The following is a 20,446-nucleotide window of genomic DNA, read 5'->3' as shown; positions in this document are numbered from 1 at the left end:
GTCCCGTAAGTCCCCAACTCTGCTAATTTTCAAAGTTGTTATTGGTATAGTTACGTAAATATCTTCCATGCTTGTAACTTTTCAATCCATTGCATTTGTTCTTTGTTTTATCTCCCCCATCTTTATGCCTCCTCTGATTTTAATTGAACATTTCATGACACCATTTTTTTCTCCTTTCAGCATATCAATTATACTTTTTAAAAAATTAGTTGTTTATATATAGTTTACAATAAATTGTTTTTTTGTTTTTTTTGTTTTTTTTTTTTTTGAGATAGAGTCTCACTCTGTTGACTGGGCTACAGTGCTGTGGTGTCAGCCTAGCTCACAGCAACCTCAAACTCCTGGGCTCAAGCAATCCTTCTGCCTCAGCCTCCCGAGTAGCTGGGACTACAGGTATGTGTCACCATACCTGGCTAATTTTTTTTCTATATATATTTAGTTGTCCAGCTAATTTCTTTCTATTTTTAGTAGAGATGGGGTCTCGCTCTTGCTCAGGCTGGTCTCAAACTCCTGAGTTCAAATGATCCTCCCGCCTCGGCCTCCCAGAGTGCTAGGATTTCAGGCGTGAGCCACTGCACCTGGCCTACAATAAAATTTTTAACTAATCTAAGTCCACCTTCAAATAACCCTACAGCACTTCATGTGTAGGTAGGTAACCCTATAGTTCCCAATTCCTCCCTCCCATCCTTTGTGACATTGTCCTTATTCATTTCACATATCTATATGTAAAATGCTGTAATCATTCAATACATTGTTATTACTATTTGTTTAAACAACTATCTTCTAGATCAATTAACAATAAGAAAGATGAAAGATTTATTTTCATTTATTATTTCTATAACATTCTTGCTTTCTTTCTATAGACATGAGTTTCTGACCTATATTATCTTCCATCTATCTGAGGAACATTTTATAACATTTTTTGTGGGGCAAGTCTGCTGGCAATGAATTCCCTCATTTTTTTGTCTGAGAAAGACTATTTCTCTTTCACTTTGAAGGATAATTTTGCTGGATATAAAATTCTAGGTTGGTGGTGTTTTTCTTTCAATCTTTTAATTATTTTTCTTCAATCTCCTCTTGCTTGTATAATTTTTATAAGAATTCCACTGTATTTCTTACCCTTTTTCCTCCTTAGGGGAGGTGTTTTTTTCCTCTAGTTTCTTTCAAGATTTTCTCTTTGTCTTTGGCTTTCTGCAGTGTGAATATGATATGCCTTAATGTGGGTTTTTTTGGCATTAATCCTACTTGATATTCTCTAAGCTTTCTGGATGTGTGTTTTAGTGTCTATCATTAGTATTGGAAAGTTTTTGGTCATTATTACTTCAAATGTTTCTTCTACTCTGTTCTCTAATTCTTCTCATTCTGGTATACTAATTATATGTATGTTGTACTTTTTGATATTGTTCCAAAGTTCTTGGATGTTCCGTTCCATTCTGGTTTGTTTGTTTCTTTTTTTTTTTTTTCTCCTTGTATTTTATTCTGGAAAGTTTCTATTGCTTTATTTTCAAGTTCACAGGTTCCTTTCTCAGCTCTGTCAAGTCTACTGATGAGCCAATCTAAGACTTTTTCATTTCTGTTATGCTGTTTTTTTAGTTATAGCATTTCCTTTTAATTCTTTCATAGAGTTTCAATCTCTCTGTTTACATTACCTGTTTATTCTTGCATGTTGTCTACTTTTTTTATTAGAGCCTGTAACATTTTAATCATAGTTATTTTAAGTTCTCTGTCTGATATTTACAATATATTTTACATCTGAGTCTTGTTCTGATGATTTTTTAGACTTTTTGTTGCCTTTTGTCCTGCTTTGTAATTTTTTGTTCAAAGCACACATATCATGTTGAGTCATGAGAACTGAGGTAAATAGGCCTTCAGTTCAAGAATTATATTAATCTGGGTAGGAGTTGAGCTGTTTAATGTCTGCTATAGCTATAGATGACAGAACCTTCAAATTCCTTTGGTGTCATTGTTTTGTCACCTCTTGACTTTGGACTCCTCTAAATACTCCTGCTAAGAAGAACCTCTGTTTAGCAGTTCTTTTGGCTGTAATCCACTGTTATTATACTGGTGCCCTGTTGGTGTGACAGTAAGCTGAGGAGAGGAAGGACATTCTGTACTCCTCTGATTAAATCTCCATCATTTATGGATCTATGTCTCATAGCTGTGATAAACACAAGTATTAATATTTCTCCTTGTTATAGCCTTTTTCCCCACCTGCCCCCTACTCCCTTCCCTAAATACAGTATTTCCATTTTCTTTCCTTGCAGCCTTGACCCATGGGAACTATGATATTTCCCCTTTAGTTGAGACAGGAAGGCTGGAGGGGGTTCGAATAAGAGGAATTTCCTTTCCCTGGCTGCAAAAAGGCTCTAGGAAACTCTTTTGCCCTGAAAAGTGGCCCTTTATTATAGAGAAGACTCTGAGTTTATATCATAATGATTACTCTTCCTACCCCCTGCCAAAGCCACAAGCAGATCTTTTTCAGATCTTCATTACTAGAAACTGGTGAGATTCCTAGAGACAAAGCCCATGAAAGACTGCAGCACCAGGAGTTTCTCATTCTCATAACTCATTCAATCTCCAAGAATTTGTAAAAATTACCATTTAAGTGGCCCCACGTTTATGACTCCACCAGCCTGTGCTCCAGGCAAGCAGATCTCAGCTGTGTCTGTCTGGACACACCTATCTCTCCAGATTTCAGGGTAGTGTTTAGCCCTGTGATCTCAATTCTCTGATGGGTCCAGGAAAAGTCATTAATTTTCAGTTTATCTAGCTTTTCCTTGAGGTAAGATCAGGAGTGGTGACTTCTAAGCTCTTTACATTTTGGCACTAAAACTGGAAGATAGCTGCTTTGAAGTCTTTGTCAGATTATTAGACCGGCAAAGTCATCTTTGAGTTGGCATCAGTTGACTGTTTTTTCCACAGGTAAGCTGAGAATTTTTTTCCCCTGGTTCTTTGTATACCAAGTAATTTTGAATTGCACTTGGACACTTTTAACATTATATTTTGAAACTCTAGGACATATTTAAATCCTATGGAGAATGTTGATATTTTTGTTTCACCAGGCAATCAACCTGGTTAATTTTAAGCTGCAAGTTCCAATTCTTTTCAGTTCTATTTGTGAAAGCTTTTCAGTGCTATTCAGATCCATCCTGTATGTGCACTACCCCATGGCCAGTCTGGGACCTGGGCAGAAGTCTGTCTGTTACTTCATTCCTCAAAGTATTCTATTATATATGCTGATTGGGACCAGATCCGTGCCTGCACAGCTCAAGGTGAGCCCTGCAGTTCATAAACAATTTTATAGGGGTCACTTTCCAAATCTTTCAAGTAGTTTCTGGTACAGGGATCTCCTGGTGAAATAATTCCAAGGACCTTTAGTCCTCTGGCTAGAAAGCTCGGTCTTTAGTTACTCCAATCTATAGCAAAGCAACAGGGGTTTGCCTTGTTAGGCAAATTCTTTTAGGACCACAGCTCTAAAAATCAGAGGCAAGTTCACCTCTTTGCAAATTTTGGCTCTCATACCCATGCTACTACTACAGGATTGCTCGAAGACTAGAGTACAAAATAACAGAGAAAAGATTTTTTAAAAAAGAAAAATGTGCGATCTCCCTCACTTTCTGTGAGTGTTAGGTGTTCCCTCTCCTGCTTCTCAATCCAAAAGCAGAGGGTTTCTCCTGAATTTCTGGCCATGACATGGCACCCACTTCTGGATTTTGGGCTGTATTGAATTCATGCCAGAGGGAAAAATCAATGGCCTATTTAGTGACACTTCAAATTCTGGCTCTTCACTTTTCAGAATTCTTAAATAACTGCTCCATGCATTCTATTCAGGCCTTATAATAGCACTCAGTAGTGTATGCTTAATTCATCTTAATGAGAACCAGAATTTACTACGTACCTAATAACCAGATAATTTCTAAGCCCTCAGTCTTTTCATCTGCAAAGTGGGAATGGCAATTTTTATAACTAAAGTTTATGGAGAGCAAAGGAGATGATAAACCTTAGAATGTGTTCAACAAATGTCAGCTGTTGTTATTTTTATTAGTTGCTGTTGTTTTTGCTGCTGCTACAGAGCTGAAAAGACACATAACAAAGGAGGCAGTAGAGATAGACACACAGATAGCCGCAAGAGAGAGGTAATATTATTAGCAAATGTTAAAAGAAACAAGGAGAGTCTACATTTTATATATTACACATACATAGTTCATTTCTACAAGATACATTTTGCTTTAAGTCATGAAATTTTGCATCTGTATGGACAGTGTGTCATGCAGCAAATGGTTGTAGGAAGCCACAATGTGTTATTGTGTGATTCTCCATGCTGAGGTACATACCGTGTCTTCAGTGGACACTTTATTCCTTCTTTATTGTCTTGAAGAAAGATAAAGAGGAGAAAGGCTCCCTTGTGTGTCATTGCCTGGACAGATACAGAGTTGACGGAGATGGATGTGGAGGTGGAAATGTCTTTATACCCTCTCTCAGCCTAATTCACTCCCTCTATAACATGGGTTTACATGGTCATTCCCTTTGGTGCAAAATTCATCCATCTATTCCAGAGTTGACATTTTTAAAGTAAGAATAATTTTATTATTTTTTTGTTAGTCATTTAATACCTCTTAAGTGTCATTTAAAATGTTATAGGGGAGTGCTAATAGATTATAAGTAGTGGGTGGTAGTGTTGTGGGAATGAATCTAGACCTTCCATTTCATTCATTCTTAAGGAAAGTACTGCCTTTTATATGTCTTTTGGCTGTAAGTTGGATTTTTCTGGAATGCAACTTTGGCGTACAATGTGGTTCTCTGTACTAAGGCTCATTGCCGTATAGACAGCCTACATAGTCCACCTAAGAACACCGAAGCAAGGGAGGAAGACATCCTTTCCACATGAGCTGATCTAGGGTGAATTATTTAGCTGCGTGGATTATAAGGTAGAATGAATGGGAATATTTTATTTCCGACACAATTGGGTTCAAATTCTGGCTCCTCTACTTTTTGTATTTGAACTTCAGTAAGTTACTTCAACTCTCTAAACCTCAGTTTCCTAAATCTGTAAAAGGAGATTAATAATATTTAGCCCAAAGAGCTTCTTTGGTGACTAGAAATAACCAAATGTAATGTGTGTACCCTGTGTGCATAAATAAATCTATAGAATACCAAGGCCACTTTGTATGAATGCAGCTGTCCCACTCATGTCCATTTTTTAGGGTTTAGAACTCAAAGATTATTTCAATGAACATTTATAATTATTTAATCTTTGTGTTTATGACAATCTATCCTAAAATTCAATTTCCAATAAAACAGATTAATGAAAAGTATGGATTTCTATACTGTTAAAGATCTCTTTAATGCTTAAGTAACAGGGTTAGCTTAGTGTTCAGAAAATAATTTTGATAAGTGGAATTCACTATAAACAGGGGCCTCTGTGCCATCCATGAACACATTATTTGGCCTTGACTTAACCAATGTTAGTCTCTGTTCCATGGGCCGGTCCCCAAGGAGAACTATAGGGGCTATAACTGCTCACTGGTGGGAGCTTCCATCGTGCCATATCTTGACCTCCCTTTGTAAAATGCCCTTACATCCGTGGGCCCCTAAGAATGAAGACTATATTGGGCTGGGCTTGGTGGCTCATGCCTGTAATCCTAGCACTCTGGGAGCCCAAGGCGGGAGGATCGCTTGAGCTAAGGAGTTCAAGACCCACCTGAGCAAGAGTGAGACCTTGTCTCTATTAATTTGAAAAAAAAAAATGAAGATTATAAAAATAGCTACTGTATATTGGGTGAGCACTTCCACATGCCAGGATTCTGCTCAATACTGAGCTAACGTTTTCTTAAGTAATCCTTCTGACACCTCTGTATGCTGGGCCATTTTACAAATGAGAAACCTGGAGCCTAGAACCTTTAAATAACTTACCCAAGAACATGCAATTTATATACTGCAAAGCAAGGACTCATTCCAACTCTAGCTGACTGTACAACTCATACTGTTAAGCCACAACCCTGCCTAGAAATTCTTCAATTTTTTACATCTTGCTGGTTGAGTCTCACTAATCAAAACTGAACATTCTAGACCTGTGAGACTTTGGTTATTCTAGGTTCTCCTGTTTTTTATCAATAATTAAGGACCAAAGTTACTACTTTTAGGCACAATACGGGTTAAAATCCATTACAATGCCAATGGTCTTTCCAAATTCTTTTGTTGCACTTAAATTTTGTTAAGTTAAACAAAGACGCATTCATCTGAAACCTGATTTTTCTTCTCTTAAAATTTTTCTAACAGAATTTGTCTCAATAAAAGCTTCACTACACAAAGAAAAAAGGCAAAGAACTTGGCTCCTGCAACTTAAGGAATTGAAGATAGTTCATCCAAAGTATTCCTAAAGAATGACATATTTAGATAAATTAGTTTAACATCTTCCATTTAAATATCCTTTACAACATATAAAACACTTTTGCAAAGGGTGGGGAGTAAGGTTTGGCCCATATATATAATCTCTTCTAGAAGAGGAAACTCAATCTTAAATAACTAAGTGACTTGCCAAGGTCAGTAACTCTTAGATGGTGAGTCAGAACTGGAAAGTGAATCTTTTGAATATAGGTCCAGTTTTCTATAAGGTAAGCAAGCGAAAGTGATATTTCCCCAGGAATGTTAATTTAGGTAGAAAACACTAGTGGGAGATGTTTTATGCTACAAAAACATATATTTTAGTTGGAATTTGTTGTTACCCATTTACTGGATAAGATACTAAATAGTATCCCATGTTATTATTATACAATTACAGTAGTATGGTATTATGATTATTTTATAAATTAAGAAAGTTAGATGTAGAAGGTGACTTGTCCAGAGAATGTTGAAAATAAGTGATAGATTTCAGATGATGGCACAGATACATATCTTGTTATACAGCAATTGACATTTTAAAGGATTTTCTTGGCTGAGTATTGGTATGATTCTAGACGGCTATTTCTGTTTTACAATATCAGCTATACAGCATTGTTAAAAAGCTTTGGCTTTGGTCAGTCATGGACTATTGTAGAGAGAAATGTACAGCATATGCTATATTAGGTCCTCATTTTCTATTTTGGTAAAGAAAAGAATTATTTAATATGAATGTGAGCTTTTTATTTACCTAAAAAGGTTAAAAGAATTATGTTGAGTAATGTAATATTACACTTAAAGATTTACTCACTTCAAATAGAAATGCATTAGATATGTTAATATGCCTAAATGCATAAAAGGAATTTAAATATGAGGATTAATTCATCACTTGTTGACAAACAACATTTTATACCTAATATTAGAGGAGAGATATTTTTCATGAAGTGGCCAGTTCCAATAAACATGCCAAATGTGCCTGTAAATAAAAGGTGATGATGTTAGTCAGCACCTTATAAACTCTGAATTCAATCTACTCTAAGTAATATGAGTGCTAAAGAGAAAGGCAGGAAGAACACAGTGACAGAAGAAAGAGCTACAGCTAACTGAGGGGGAAGATGTTCCAGGTCTGAAGACAAAGGCACATGCATGGTTTAGCTCACTGTTTTGCTTTCTTGAAGCTGCAATTAATTTTCAAGAGGAAGTCACAAAACATACATTTGAGTGTTCCTGGGTAGAGACCTAAAATGCCCAGGCTTTGTCATAGGCTTGGATAAAGGGTTTCTTTAGTCAGAAGCATTTTTCCTTTTAAGAGAAAGTTCATGTTTTGACTATTAGGTGTAATTTCAAAATGTTCTATATATTTGACAGTATAGATTATTATTAGCTTTTAGCTAGTAGATATTTAATAAACCTAATGACAAATAAATAAAATTGGCCCCTGGCCTATTTTTCTTTTTAAAACAAATATTAATTATTCACCATACCATGTTATGACCATTACATGACCAAATATATAAAGAAAAAATACCACTGAGAAATAGAGTTCCAAAAAAATAGGAAAAATGAACGATTATTTTAATGTAAGCAGGCTACCTATTCCTCAACATTAAGCTCATTACATTTTCTTTTAAAGTTATTCACCTGGAACTCGGGAACAATCCATCCTTTTCCTCTTTAGCTTCACAGCATTGAATTAAAACAAAAACAAAAACATATTGTATATAAGGTTTGTAAGGTTTATCTGGATTTTTTAAAACAAAAGTTTCTATTACTCAGCATCCTTTTGTATCCACAGTTCAAGGATAACTGATGTTTCATAACAATGGTCCTAAGGTGGAGTAAGATTCTGCAGAATCTTATAAAACACTAAACCAAGAAAAAATTATGGCAGATATCATTTACAGTTAAGCACAATTTTATTGTCATTTGAAAATTATCTGAGTATTATATACATTTTAATATTGTTTTCAGAGCAATGGATGCATCAGGCATGCAAGTTACAAAACTTGAACTATTCAGAAAAGTGGTCGAGGGTCTCTCTGGCAAGTTTGATCAATTTGATTTGGAATCCCAGTTCTACTTCTTATTAGTTGTGTAACCTTGTGCAGGTGATTATACCTCGGTTTTCTCACCTATAAAATGGGAATTATATCAGTACCTACTCTATAGGGCTGTCATGAGGTATTAGATCCTGTAGGTAGGACATTTAGCACAAAGACAGGCACAAGATATACACTCCAAGAGAGTAATATAATATTTTAAGCTTACTGACTATTGTGGGAAGATGAGAAAACATCTAATCATGTGTGTAGTTAGGCAGAAGCCAAACAAAAATATCTTCCAATGGGCTTGACACAAGAAAGTTCACTCTGAATTAAATACGCCATCAGGAGAGGGGGAGGAAGAGAGAGAGAAAAATGTCCTCATCTCAACCCTAAAATAAGTGAAAAAACAATTGCACTCTGAATAAGAGAATAAATTCCTCTCTTCATATAGCACAAAAGAAAGTAGCATGTCATATAAACCAGTGCTATACGATGAGTTAAAAAAAAAAAAAAAAAAAGAAAGGGAATGACCAGTCCTAATTCACCTAGAGTTGCCAAGGTCATTGCAGCATTTAACATGTGCATGTCGGGTGCAGCAGAGGGGAGCGGGTCAGGACTGTGGCTTCAGGCCCGAGGCACCACTCACACAAGACACACCTGCAGAGGCCCTTCTCCTCTTGCTTCACGCTGTTAAGTGAAGAAACGCAAGAACCACTGTCCCTGTAGCTTTTCACTAGCTTGTTTATTTACCCATCAAGAACCATAAGGACCTTTACTGCATAAAATGCCAAGTGTGGTGGTAATTGACATCAAACGATCCATGTCTACCAACAAATAAAAGTAATAAACATAGAGAGATGAGTGTTTAATGACCTTCAACAAATTTTTATTGTAAGATCCATAACAGTTAACTATATACACTGACATCTCTGGCCTGGAGCAGTCTCCGTTTTCAAAGTCAGAGAAAGAGACCCAAATCCTGCCTTGCTACAGTGGGTTGTAAAAGCTAGCTTGAGTGTATCAGCCTGGCATGAGCTTGCCAAAATTACCAGGCCCCTGAAACTACCACTATGTCCATAAAATTAGAATTTCTCCACCTTGAGTACTCTCCTCCCACCCCACCTACCACATACATTCTTTTAACAGCTGGATAAAAATACTTCAGTCAGCAGATACTTTTAGACAACTTCTTCCCGAAACCAATACATGCAGATGAAGCATAATAAATACCATCATTCAAGATGCTCTTGAATTTCCATCATCCTCAACCACTGGTCATAACTTAATCCTACAAACATCTGGCCATAACCTAAATTGAATGGTCATTTTGTCCGTGTTAAGAGAACCTTGGGATGTTTCCTTGTATACGGATTTTTATTTGTAAACAGAGCATAAATAAAGACAGGAGAAAGCAATAATTGTCCCTCTGTTGAACATCAGAGATTATAAAATCTCCACAGCACAGAGCTAGAATGATGGCACAAATACATTGATTTCCTTTTGGGTCCACTGTTTAGTTTTCTTTAAGCACCCTAAGGCTTCATTGAGGTCCATGGTCTATGTGCCAGGCTTCATTTCATGCCTGGGTTCATCACTCTTCACTGGGGACACTTCTCATCAGGCTCTCCGACACAGGGATCCTCCAGGAAGGAGGCTGCCTCTCTCCTTGTCACAACCAACAGCAGATCTCAGCCCTGAAACAGACCTCGGATAGCACACATCAAGTCCCCCAGTAGGTGCAGGTTCTGGGGGTGACTTGTTATTTTGGGGAGCATCACACTAAGGTATATCATAATGCTCAATAAATGCTCACTAATTTCAAGTCTATGATAAGTGTTTGGGAGATTAAATAGAAGAATGATAATAGTTTTTCTCTTCATGGTTCTTAAAAGACTAAATTAATATGTTAGTAAAAAAATAAAAATAAAAGGATTTCAGAGGTTATGGATTCAATTGACAATGGCAGTGAGAACTGGTAGAGGAGTATCAGTTTAGAGAAGACAAAAGCACCTCTGTACCCCAAAATCTCCAAGATCTCTTTTAAAATAATGTAAGCTTTGGGCTTAAACCCAATTCTTTGTGGTTTACAAGCTTCTGTCCTTCAAGGAAAGATCTTTCCAAAAGTTGTATAAAACTTAGGGCAGAAGCTCAGAGTCATGGAATTCCATTCTTTTGTCTGCTCAGAACAAAATGCTCCTCTAGGAAATGCTCCTTCTAATATTTGTTTCAAAAAAGCAGTGGCCATATTCTGATAGCTTTTTTATTTTCCTTTTTATTTATTTCAGCATATTATGGGGGTACAAAAGTTTATGTTACGTATATTGCCCTTCCCCCCCCCCGGCCCCGAGTCAGAGCTTCAAGCGTGTCTGATAGCTCTTAACTTTCTACTTAATACAGGTCTAGCATCTGCCACTGAGCCAAACCTGCGCCAGGCATCAAGGGAACGCTCTGGCTGTTATGACCAGCCCGGGTCCATCAGAGTGCTTTCTGGGATATTTTTATTTTGAGATAAGAGAGCAAGTCTTAGTGCCTCTGTGCCTCTCCAGCAATGAAATTAAAGATAGGGGTCTAATAGTTGCTGGCTACCATGTCCCAACCATGTAAAGAAACTGGTCTGTAGGAAGAGGGGATGATACTGACATGGAGAAAGCAGCAAAGCAGGACAAGGGCTAGAGATGGAAGATGCTGGTGGCATTAGTCCCTGGTTCCAGTTGTCTTCCTCCCTGTAATCCAATTATATTTCTACCATACAGATACAATAGACATAAATAAACTCAAGAGCATAGATAATAGCAAAATGTAGTAAAATAATTAGGAAGAGAATGTATATTTTTTACCTTTATTCTTAATGCAATTTAATTAAAAATGCATATGACAAAATTTTTAATGATGAATCTATTTAACAACCATCTTAAAAAATTCCTGAAAGTTTTATCATCAGGTCTGGTATGAGCTGGATAGTATTAATACAAGCACATTCATGGAGCATTGGTAACCTTATTTAAGTGGGGTTTTTTCTTTAATACTAAAGTTTTAAATTTTTATGTACTTATATCTATCAAAGCTTTGTGGTATTGGCCTTTGGTATTACATTAGGAAGGCCTCCTCCTATTAGAATATTATAAAAATATTCATCTTTTCTTCTAGCTCTCTAACATTGTTTTTTCACATCAAAATCTTTAATTTATCTGAAATTTATTTCCATATAAAGTGTGAGGTAAGGATCTAAACTTTTCCCCCAGATGTTAGCCTGCTGTAATAATGTCTTTTATTTGACGAACCATCCTTCCACTTTACCTTTATGATGTATTAAATTCTCACGAACACTTGGATCTATTCTGCAGGTTTCTATTCTGATCCACTGATTTATCTCTAATTTTTATGGTAAGCATCACACTGCTCTAATTAGTGAATCTTCAAAATACATTTTTATCTCTTTTAAGGCATCTTTCCCATTACTCTTTTAAATTTTTTCTAGGCTATTTTTGTGTAATTTCAAGCAAATTACATGATCATTTTTGTCAGGTTTCAAAAAGTCCCATTAGAACTTTGACTGCATTTGCATTTGCATTAAATTTTTACCTCCGCACAATACTGAATCCTTCCATCCAAGAACACCATATTTTATATCTACATATCTATATGCCTATAATTATATCTCTGTTCATCCTCTTTTATTTCTTGCAGTTGAGATATATATTATACATACATCTTTTAATTTACGGCTTGCACTTTTCTTATTGCTTATTTCTACAAATATTCTATTTTATTGCTATTTTTAATAAAATTTCTCATTCCACTCAATCAGAAACTTTAAAATACAAAAGTGTCAATTAAAAAGGCTAATCTTTTGTTTGCTTCTAACCACCACTTTTTGAACTCTCTTACTGATTCTAATAGTCCTTTATTGGATTCCTATCGGCAAAGGATAATGTTTTTACTTTATTTCTAATACTTATACCTCTTATTTCCTTTCCTTGTCTGATTGCATTGGCTAGAAGTGCCAAACAATATTAAATAGTGGTAAAAGTGGACATCCTTTCTCATCTCTTCTTTGTACCAAATTTCTCTAGCTGTTATCTTTAGATAGCTACTTTTTTATTATTTTTAAGTAGTATCATTATGATCCCATTTAGCTAAGAGATTTTATGAAGATTGAATATTGATTTTCATCAAATCCTTTTCTGCATTATGAGAAGACCTATACGGTTTTTTCCTTTGTTCTATTAATAAGTTTTCTAATGTTGATATGATCTATATTCATGAAGCATACCCTACCCTTAAATTATTCTTTTAATACTGAATTTAATAGCATGATGAATTTTACAGAATAGGTACAAAGTATATTGATTGATTTACTGATTAATTGATTAACAATGAAAATGAAAGGCAACAATCTTCTCTGTCACTGGGAGTTGAAATTGCTATGACTATTTTTTCTTCCTTAGGAAAATAAGGAAAACAAGGACCCATATTAATTAGTTCCAAGAATGATGAATGCCAAGGATGAAATTTTCGTGAGTATTAAGTCTCAATTCCTGGGAAAATATAGTTACTGGCTTCTAAGGAGATTTCTACATCCCTTGACTTGATACATGTGAAACTGAATATGAAAGAACGGTCAGAGAATTGGCCTAATTAGACATTGTTTACAATAGGTGGACGTGTTGGATAGGTTAATATCTAAAAAACAGACCTGCTGTGAGAATCCTTAGGAGATACTACTCTGTCTAAGAAAATTTAACTGGGCTAACAAGTTTTGCAGTGACAATTTCCCGGGGCACAGACTGTGTCTGCCAGATCCATCTTAAAAGTGTGCCAACATGTTCTTTTGCACTCCATCCATGGTGAATGGTCTTCCTCGCTGCTTCCATGCTCCAGTCATGAAGTCTGAGCCCAGAAGGGGGACCACCTCTTCCTCTCTCAGCTCCCCTCTTCCTGGCTACAACCAGGTCTAGATCACCCCAAATATTCAAAATCTTTAAAGAAAGATGGCAGATTTGCCCCTGAAAGACAGTTTCTGGGTTTTCATATTTCCTAACATCTACCTTCAATTCCACACACACTCTTTCTCTTATAATTAGTGTTTTAAATTGCTCTGTCAAAATTCTCCAAAAAGAGTTCTTGCCCTTCCAGGTGGCCTGCCTCTTAGGAATGAAGCTACTGAGAAATCTCTACACAAAATCCAAGTCTCCTAGTTTTATTGAGCACCTACTATGTACCAGGTGTCAAAGCAGGTGCAAGAGGAGAGTAAGGAGGGGAAGATAAGAAAACCTTTAAAATAAAGATGAATCTGACTTGGTTCCTGCCTTGAGAAGCTTGTGAATTACCTGAGGAGTAAACACTAGAAACATAAAATTATTCCCTTAGGGTATTTTGCACGGATTATGACTTCCAAATGAGAATTTCACATATGGGAGAATGTTATCTGCAAACACACAATACAAAGCATTTCATGCTACTTGATGTTTATATGGATCATTTTCCAAGAAAATAAAAGTGATTTATGTATGTTCCTGCAATATCTACACATCCCCTCACCTGCCAAGGCCCCTGCTTCCCTTCACACACACATAGTCCTTTTATTGACTTCAAAGGGATCTTGGTGCATAAAGGGAGAGACCCACAGAGGCTGAAATGGACACACACTGCCATTAATCTCTGAACACTTCTCTGAGCCGGAGAGGCAGGAAATGCTGTTATAGCCCTTTAAAAACAAAGGAATTGGACATAAAGGTTAATCAAATTTCCCAGAGCCAAAATATTTCCTGGGAGTTGAGTACGGTGGTGAAGTGCTTCAGCTCTGAGGTCATACTGTTGGAATTGGAACACTGGTCCCAAACCTTGTCACCAGTACAACCTCAAGCACCTGACTTAACCTCTCTGTGGTTTCCTCATTAGAAAAATGGGGATAAAAATAATGCTTACTATGGTAGTTTGTTCTGAGGATTAAGTGAGTCAATCCATGCAACATATTAGAATACTGCTTATCACATATTAATTATTCAATAAGTATCTATAAAGATTATTCTGGCACCAATAATGCAAATTATCTCCCAGCTTTCTGCATAAATATTAGATTTAGATCACAGCCAATACAGCAATTAAAACCTTGAAGATAGAAGTCACCCCTAAGCCATCCCACTAAATTATTTAATAGAAATAACAGAACTAGTTCAAACTAGTTCAGCAAACCTCAGACAAAATAAGGGCCCTCTCCTCTTCCTCTTGTAATGTCTTTCTTTTCATTATCCCGAGTATCCAAAAGTGAAATTTCCTTCACCTGAAATTATTCATTTCCATTGTGATGTTTCTTTTTTTTTTATGTCAGGGTCACAAAGACGACATAGGGCCTGAGAAGGTTCATTTTGCCCCAGGAAGATTACCTGGCTATTCCCAAAGCAATGCTGCATACAAGTCTTGAGAAAAGAAAGATCATCTCATTCTTACGGCCAAGCTGTAAAACTTTTTTACACCTAAATCAAATTGTCAGGTCATTCTTCAATTCCAGTTAGTTTCATAAGGGATATATTAGTATATGGTCATGATTACAAGCTATGCTTCAAAATATCCGTACACAAAACAAAACTGGGTATTAAAAGCCTCATTCTGTAAAAACTTGCCTCCTGTCCCAAACAGGCAAGTAGTCATTATATGAGAATCTCTATTATAAATGTATTGCACTATAATAGAAGTAAGAATAATTAAAAAACCCCTGAAGTATGCCACCACCACCCCCTAACCCCATCACTCCCCAGCAAGGCCTTAGATTATTAGCTTGTACTAACTGGAGGCTAATGCTCGTCAACCTTCTGTAAAATCCTGGATTCAACCTCTGTCTGAATCATTTATCCTGCCTGTGGTTACAGATGGGCACTTCTGGCCCCAGGCTGATTGATCCATGTCATAGACTGACCCTAACCAATGTGGAGTTCAGTCTTTGCCTGCGAGCCAGCCTGCGAGCCATTAGCATCAGACTAAGTATGAATTCAGGTGACTTGTCCAAAGTCACACAGATAGTTTTAGCATTAGACTCACATGTCTGCCCCCTTGGAAACACTTTAAACATTACCACTACTGGATAAAATGACTTAAGACATATGCCCAACTGACAATGCATTGGCATCAAAGGCATTAAATGAAGAACACAGAAACGATATTATTTATATTTTTAATTTGCTTCAGTGTAGAAGAGACCTGTGAAATATCTGCTCTGACCTTAGTGACCACTTTTTCTGGGAGTTGTCTGCCTCACTCTCCAGGGCAAACCCACAGCAGCTATGTTTGCACCATATCATCTCCCTTCAAAAGAAGGAGGACACGGCCCAAGCGGGCCAGTCACATTCTCTCTCCCAAGAATCTGGTCTCTCTTTGACAGTTCTGCAAATATTAATAGTATAGTATAAAGAGGACTGGAAAACCCAGTTAGGGGAACTGCATGTTGTCATCAGGATAATATCGCCTTGTTCAGAAAATTATTAGCCTTCCAGCAGGAACAATGGTCTGCGACTGGAGACCCGGTGACATCACAGGAAAGTGGCCCTGCCATCAACTGGGGGTGTGAGGCACTGAAGACCAGGGCTGGGTGGAGGATGCTGCATGCTCACCTGGGAGGATGATTGGGGATGTCGGGAAGGCTACTGATTGACCTCCCTGGCCCCTGGCTCCGCCTTCTGCACTGCCCGGGTATCATCTCCAGACATTTATTTAGTAATTTTCAAGTATATAATACATTATTATTAACTGTAGTCTCCATGTTGTTCAAGAGATCTTTTAAATTTATTACTCCTGTCTAACTTAAATTTTGTATTCTTTGACCAGCATCTCCCCAGGACACCCTATCACCCGATCCCAGCCTCTGATAACCATGGTTCTAATCTCTGCTTCTGTGAGTTCGACTTTTTTAGATTCCACATGTAAGTGAGATCATGTGGTATTCGTTTTTCTGTGTCTGGCTTATTGCACTTAACATAATGTCCTCCAGATTTATCCATGTTGTCACAAATGACAGTATTTCTTTCATTTTTAAGGCTGAATATCATTTCAATGTGTATATATATATATATATATATATATAGTGTGAAATACAAACACACTATATATATATACATATCACATTTTCTCTATCCATTCATCTATCGATGGACACTTAGGTTGATTGTATATCTTGACTATTGTGGACAATGCTACAGTGAACATGGGAGTGCAAATATCTCTTCCACATACTGATTTCATTTCCTTTGGATATAACCAGAAGTGGGGTTTCAGGATTATATGGTAGTTCTGTTTTTAATTTTTTGAGGAACCTCCATACCATTTTCCATAATGGCTGTACTAATTTACATTTCCACTAACAGTGTGCAAGGGTTCTCTTTTCTCCACATCCTCACCAACACTTACCTTTCTTCTTTTTGATAATAATCATTCTAACAAGTATGAAGTGAGATCTCACTGTGGTTTTAATTTGCATTTCCCTGATGCTTAATGATGTTGAGCTTTTTTTTTTCCATATACTTATTGGCCATCCAGGCATTTACTCATTGATAGAAGGTGGTGAGATCATCCTCTTTAAAGGATTACTTGTAAATAATTTAAAATGTTACTATCTTAAAGGGTATTTATATTTCTATAAAGCATTGCTACTACTAATGGTAATAATGATAACTGCTAACAAGCCAGAGACTTCTGAGCTGCTGCAGGCCTCAGCCATCTGCTATAAGCTCTGCCACTCCCTTCACATACTCCCCTCTTACACAGACACCCCCCCTACTCCAAGCATAGACTCCGACAGTCCTGATGAAATCCCTCACGGTGGCCTTCCACCTTGGATGACCTCCTGTGTTGACTTAATTCACATGTCTCAGAATCCAAGCCCCAAGGACACTGACAGAATGGGATATGCGATTGGGAGTCATTGCCTGGAAATGGAACCCATGGGAATGGACGTGGTCTCTCGGGGAAAGAGCGTAGAGCAGGAATAGAGGCAAAGACTGATTTCTGGAGAAGGAAAGGTCTAAGGGATGACAGAGGGAGAGGAGGAGTCAGAGAGGAAGAACCAAGAGAGATATTAGTGAAGCTAAGGCAGGGAGAAAGCTTTTCAGCTTTTAAGAATAGGGGATGGGTTATAGAGCCAGAGGCAGAAGAGAGATGAAGCACACTGAGAGTAGCAGTGGGGCCAGCAACAGGGGGTCATTGGCGCCTTGGCCTTACTCACCTCCAAGCATTCACAGATGCCAGGAGGGGGGCAGCTGGCAGGAGCAGTCAGGACATGCCAGGGAGGAGGCAGGACCCAGCAGCAACAGGCGGCCAGAGCCTGCCTGGCTAACACTAGTCCCACGGAGCCACAGATATTGAAGGTGACAAACTGAGAAAAATTAAGTCAATATTGCATATAAAATATTTAACAGACAGCATCCCTCCTGCTTCACCACTGCCAAAAAGCCATGGTTTAGACCCTCCACACTGTTTCAGAAGGGTGCTACTATGCCTGGTGAGGATGACGATGCCAACGTATTGACCAGCAGAAACCCGGCTACGTGGGCTCTTGACCTGATTTTATTTATCTGTTCTCCACTTCCAAAACAGACAGCAAAATTGTCAAAAAAGAAAAATTTCACAGATTTAGTCAACAAAGAAATATGGGGTCTATACAGATTCAACTCCTCTCCCGTATCTTTTCCAGACGCACAAAACAATAGAAACTGATGCTTGGGATAACGCCCTGAAATGAAAGACCCACAACCACTGAAGAAACACTTACCTACGCTCACATACTTCACTGGACAAAAACTGTATACTTTAAAGGCTCTATTCTGCTTAATCTTGACAACCAGCTGAGGTAGATATTACCTGACCAGAGTTAGTTAATCAAATTCAAATGGAGTAATCTTTGGTTATAGATAGTCTAACAGCAAATTTATGTTGGCAATATTGTAGATAGGCTTGGTGCTCCTATGAGCTTCAGAAATCAGAAATTAAATCACTTAAGAAGAAACTAGTCTCATGTAATCAAGGAAATTGTTTTGAAATATTCTGTTCCTTTATACAACTATTTTTAAATTATTGAGATATAAAATGGAAAAAAAAAGAAGCAATGGGTTTGGGGTGCTTTCTATATTCCCCTAGGCTCAAGAATAACAAATCTAATGGGATTTTAAGTCTATAACTTGGGTGCAGGGGTCCTACCGAAACATCTGTACCCTTTATCTGTCATGTACAAATCTATCATTAGAGCTTTACCTGAGGAAGGTGGGAGAAGATATTCCTCATTTCCACATGAAGCAAATGAAACACAAATATTAAACCAGTAAACAAAGGTGCCAAAATTATAACTCATTTCTCCTGATTTTCTTTCTTTTTTATTCTATTTTATTCTATTGTTTTTTTATCCACTAGAATTTTTAAACTTATTAATAAAATCCAAGATGTGTTGCCCCAGTATATGTTAATCAGTGAAATTTTGCATATATCAAGGCTGACCCAAATGTTTTTATACCTGATTAGGAATTACATTATCTAACTAGAATGAACAGTACTTTTCATATTCTATCACTCTCTTTCATTCTCTCTCTCTCTTTCTCTCTCTCTCTTTCTCTCTCTCTCTCTCTCTCTCACTCACACACACACACACACCCCAGACAGCCAGACAGCCAGACAGCCATTCTGTTTAGGATGTGTTTGTGAAAAGCTGTTGGTTGTTGACTGACAGACCCCTCTGGGTACCCAGTAATGGCTGATTCATTCTCCTTCTCCATCGGCCAAGCCATGTTGTCAGAGGAAAGATGGCCAGCTATGAAAAAGGAATTGCTCCAGAAAAGGGCAGATGTGCAAAGGGCAGCTGTTTCCCTTCTCTCTCGGGACATCCACGTGCCATTACTAAATTTCCTGTATGCAGGGCCCCGGGAAAAGTTCATTGACCTCAGGCAGGGGGTGGGGAGGGTAGGGAATACTTTTTCCTTTCAAATCTTTCTTTACGCATTGTAACCAGAGGATCACCACTCACTATGTTGTCTTGTAAATTATTCTTATAAGATTTATTACCATTTCTATGCTTCAAGTCAAACATTCTTTTAAGGCCAAACAGAGTAGTAATTTACTGGATTTGTGTCTCTAAACTATCTTATAAATAGTTGCTCTCTAGTTCAAGGTGAATAACAGTCAGTGGCAGGCTAGTATCAAAGAATACTGATTGCAATTCAATTTTATTACCTTTGAGGATTCACCCTGAGGAATAGAGCAGACTGGTCAAAAATCTATAGGCTGATCATCATGGGTTTGTATTAGAAAATCCTTTCCAAGCAAATACGTCCTTTCTTCATTGATGACCATATATATTTTTTCTTTCCTGGAGATACCAAGATGACAGTGTTGCTAATCATACCTGCAGTTATGGCTGAGGCAGGCAATGCATGTTCTTCCCAGCCAGGCTGCACATAAAGCCTGATCTCCAGGTTGTGACTGCAAACGCTTGTTTAGACTCTGACATACCCAGTAAACTCACTCTCCCTCACACCACTGCAAATAGCAACAAACACAGTGTTAATGCCAGTACAGCTTCTCACTCTTGATAACTTCATCTACCATTTAAAGCTCAGATGAAATGCTTGCAAGATTCTCCAGAAACTAGATACTCCATCTGGGCAGATTTAACTCTCACAGTTCTAGAAATACTCCCATCAGCCTATGATCTTTGATTTGGCATGGAGTTTGACAGCACATTAAGACCTTTTTCTGGGCTGGGCACGGTGGCTCACACCTGTAATCCTAGTACTCTGGGAAAAAGTACTCTGGGAGGCCGAGGTGGGTGGATCGTTTGAGCTCAGGAGTTCGAGATTAGCCTGAGCAAGAGCGAGACCCCCATCTCTACTAAAAAAAAAAATAGAATGGACAACTAAAAATATATATAGAAAAAATTAGCTGAGCATGTTGGCGCATGCCTGTAGTCCCAGCTACTCGGGAGGCTGAGGCAGGAGGATCACTTGAGCCCAGGAGTTTGAGGTTGCTGTGAGCTAGGCTGATGCCTC

Source organism: Lemur catta, chromosome 8 (genome assembly GCF_020740605.2).
Source record: "Lemur catta isolate mLemCat1 chromosome 8, mLemCat1.pri, whole genome shotgun sequence".
In the NCBI taxonomy this organism is placed as follows: Eukaryota; Metazoa; Chordata; class Mammalia; order Primates; family Lemuridae; genus Lemur; species Lemur catta.
Note: the sequence above shows the minus strand (reverse complement) of the source record.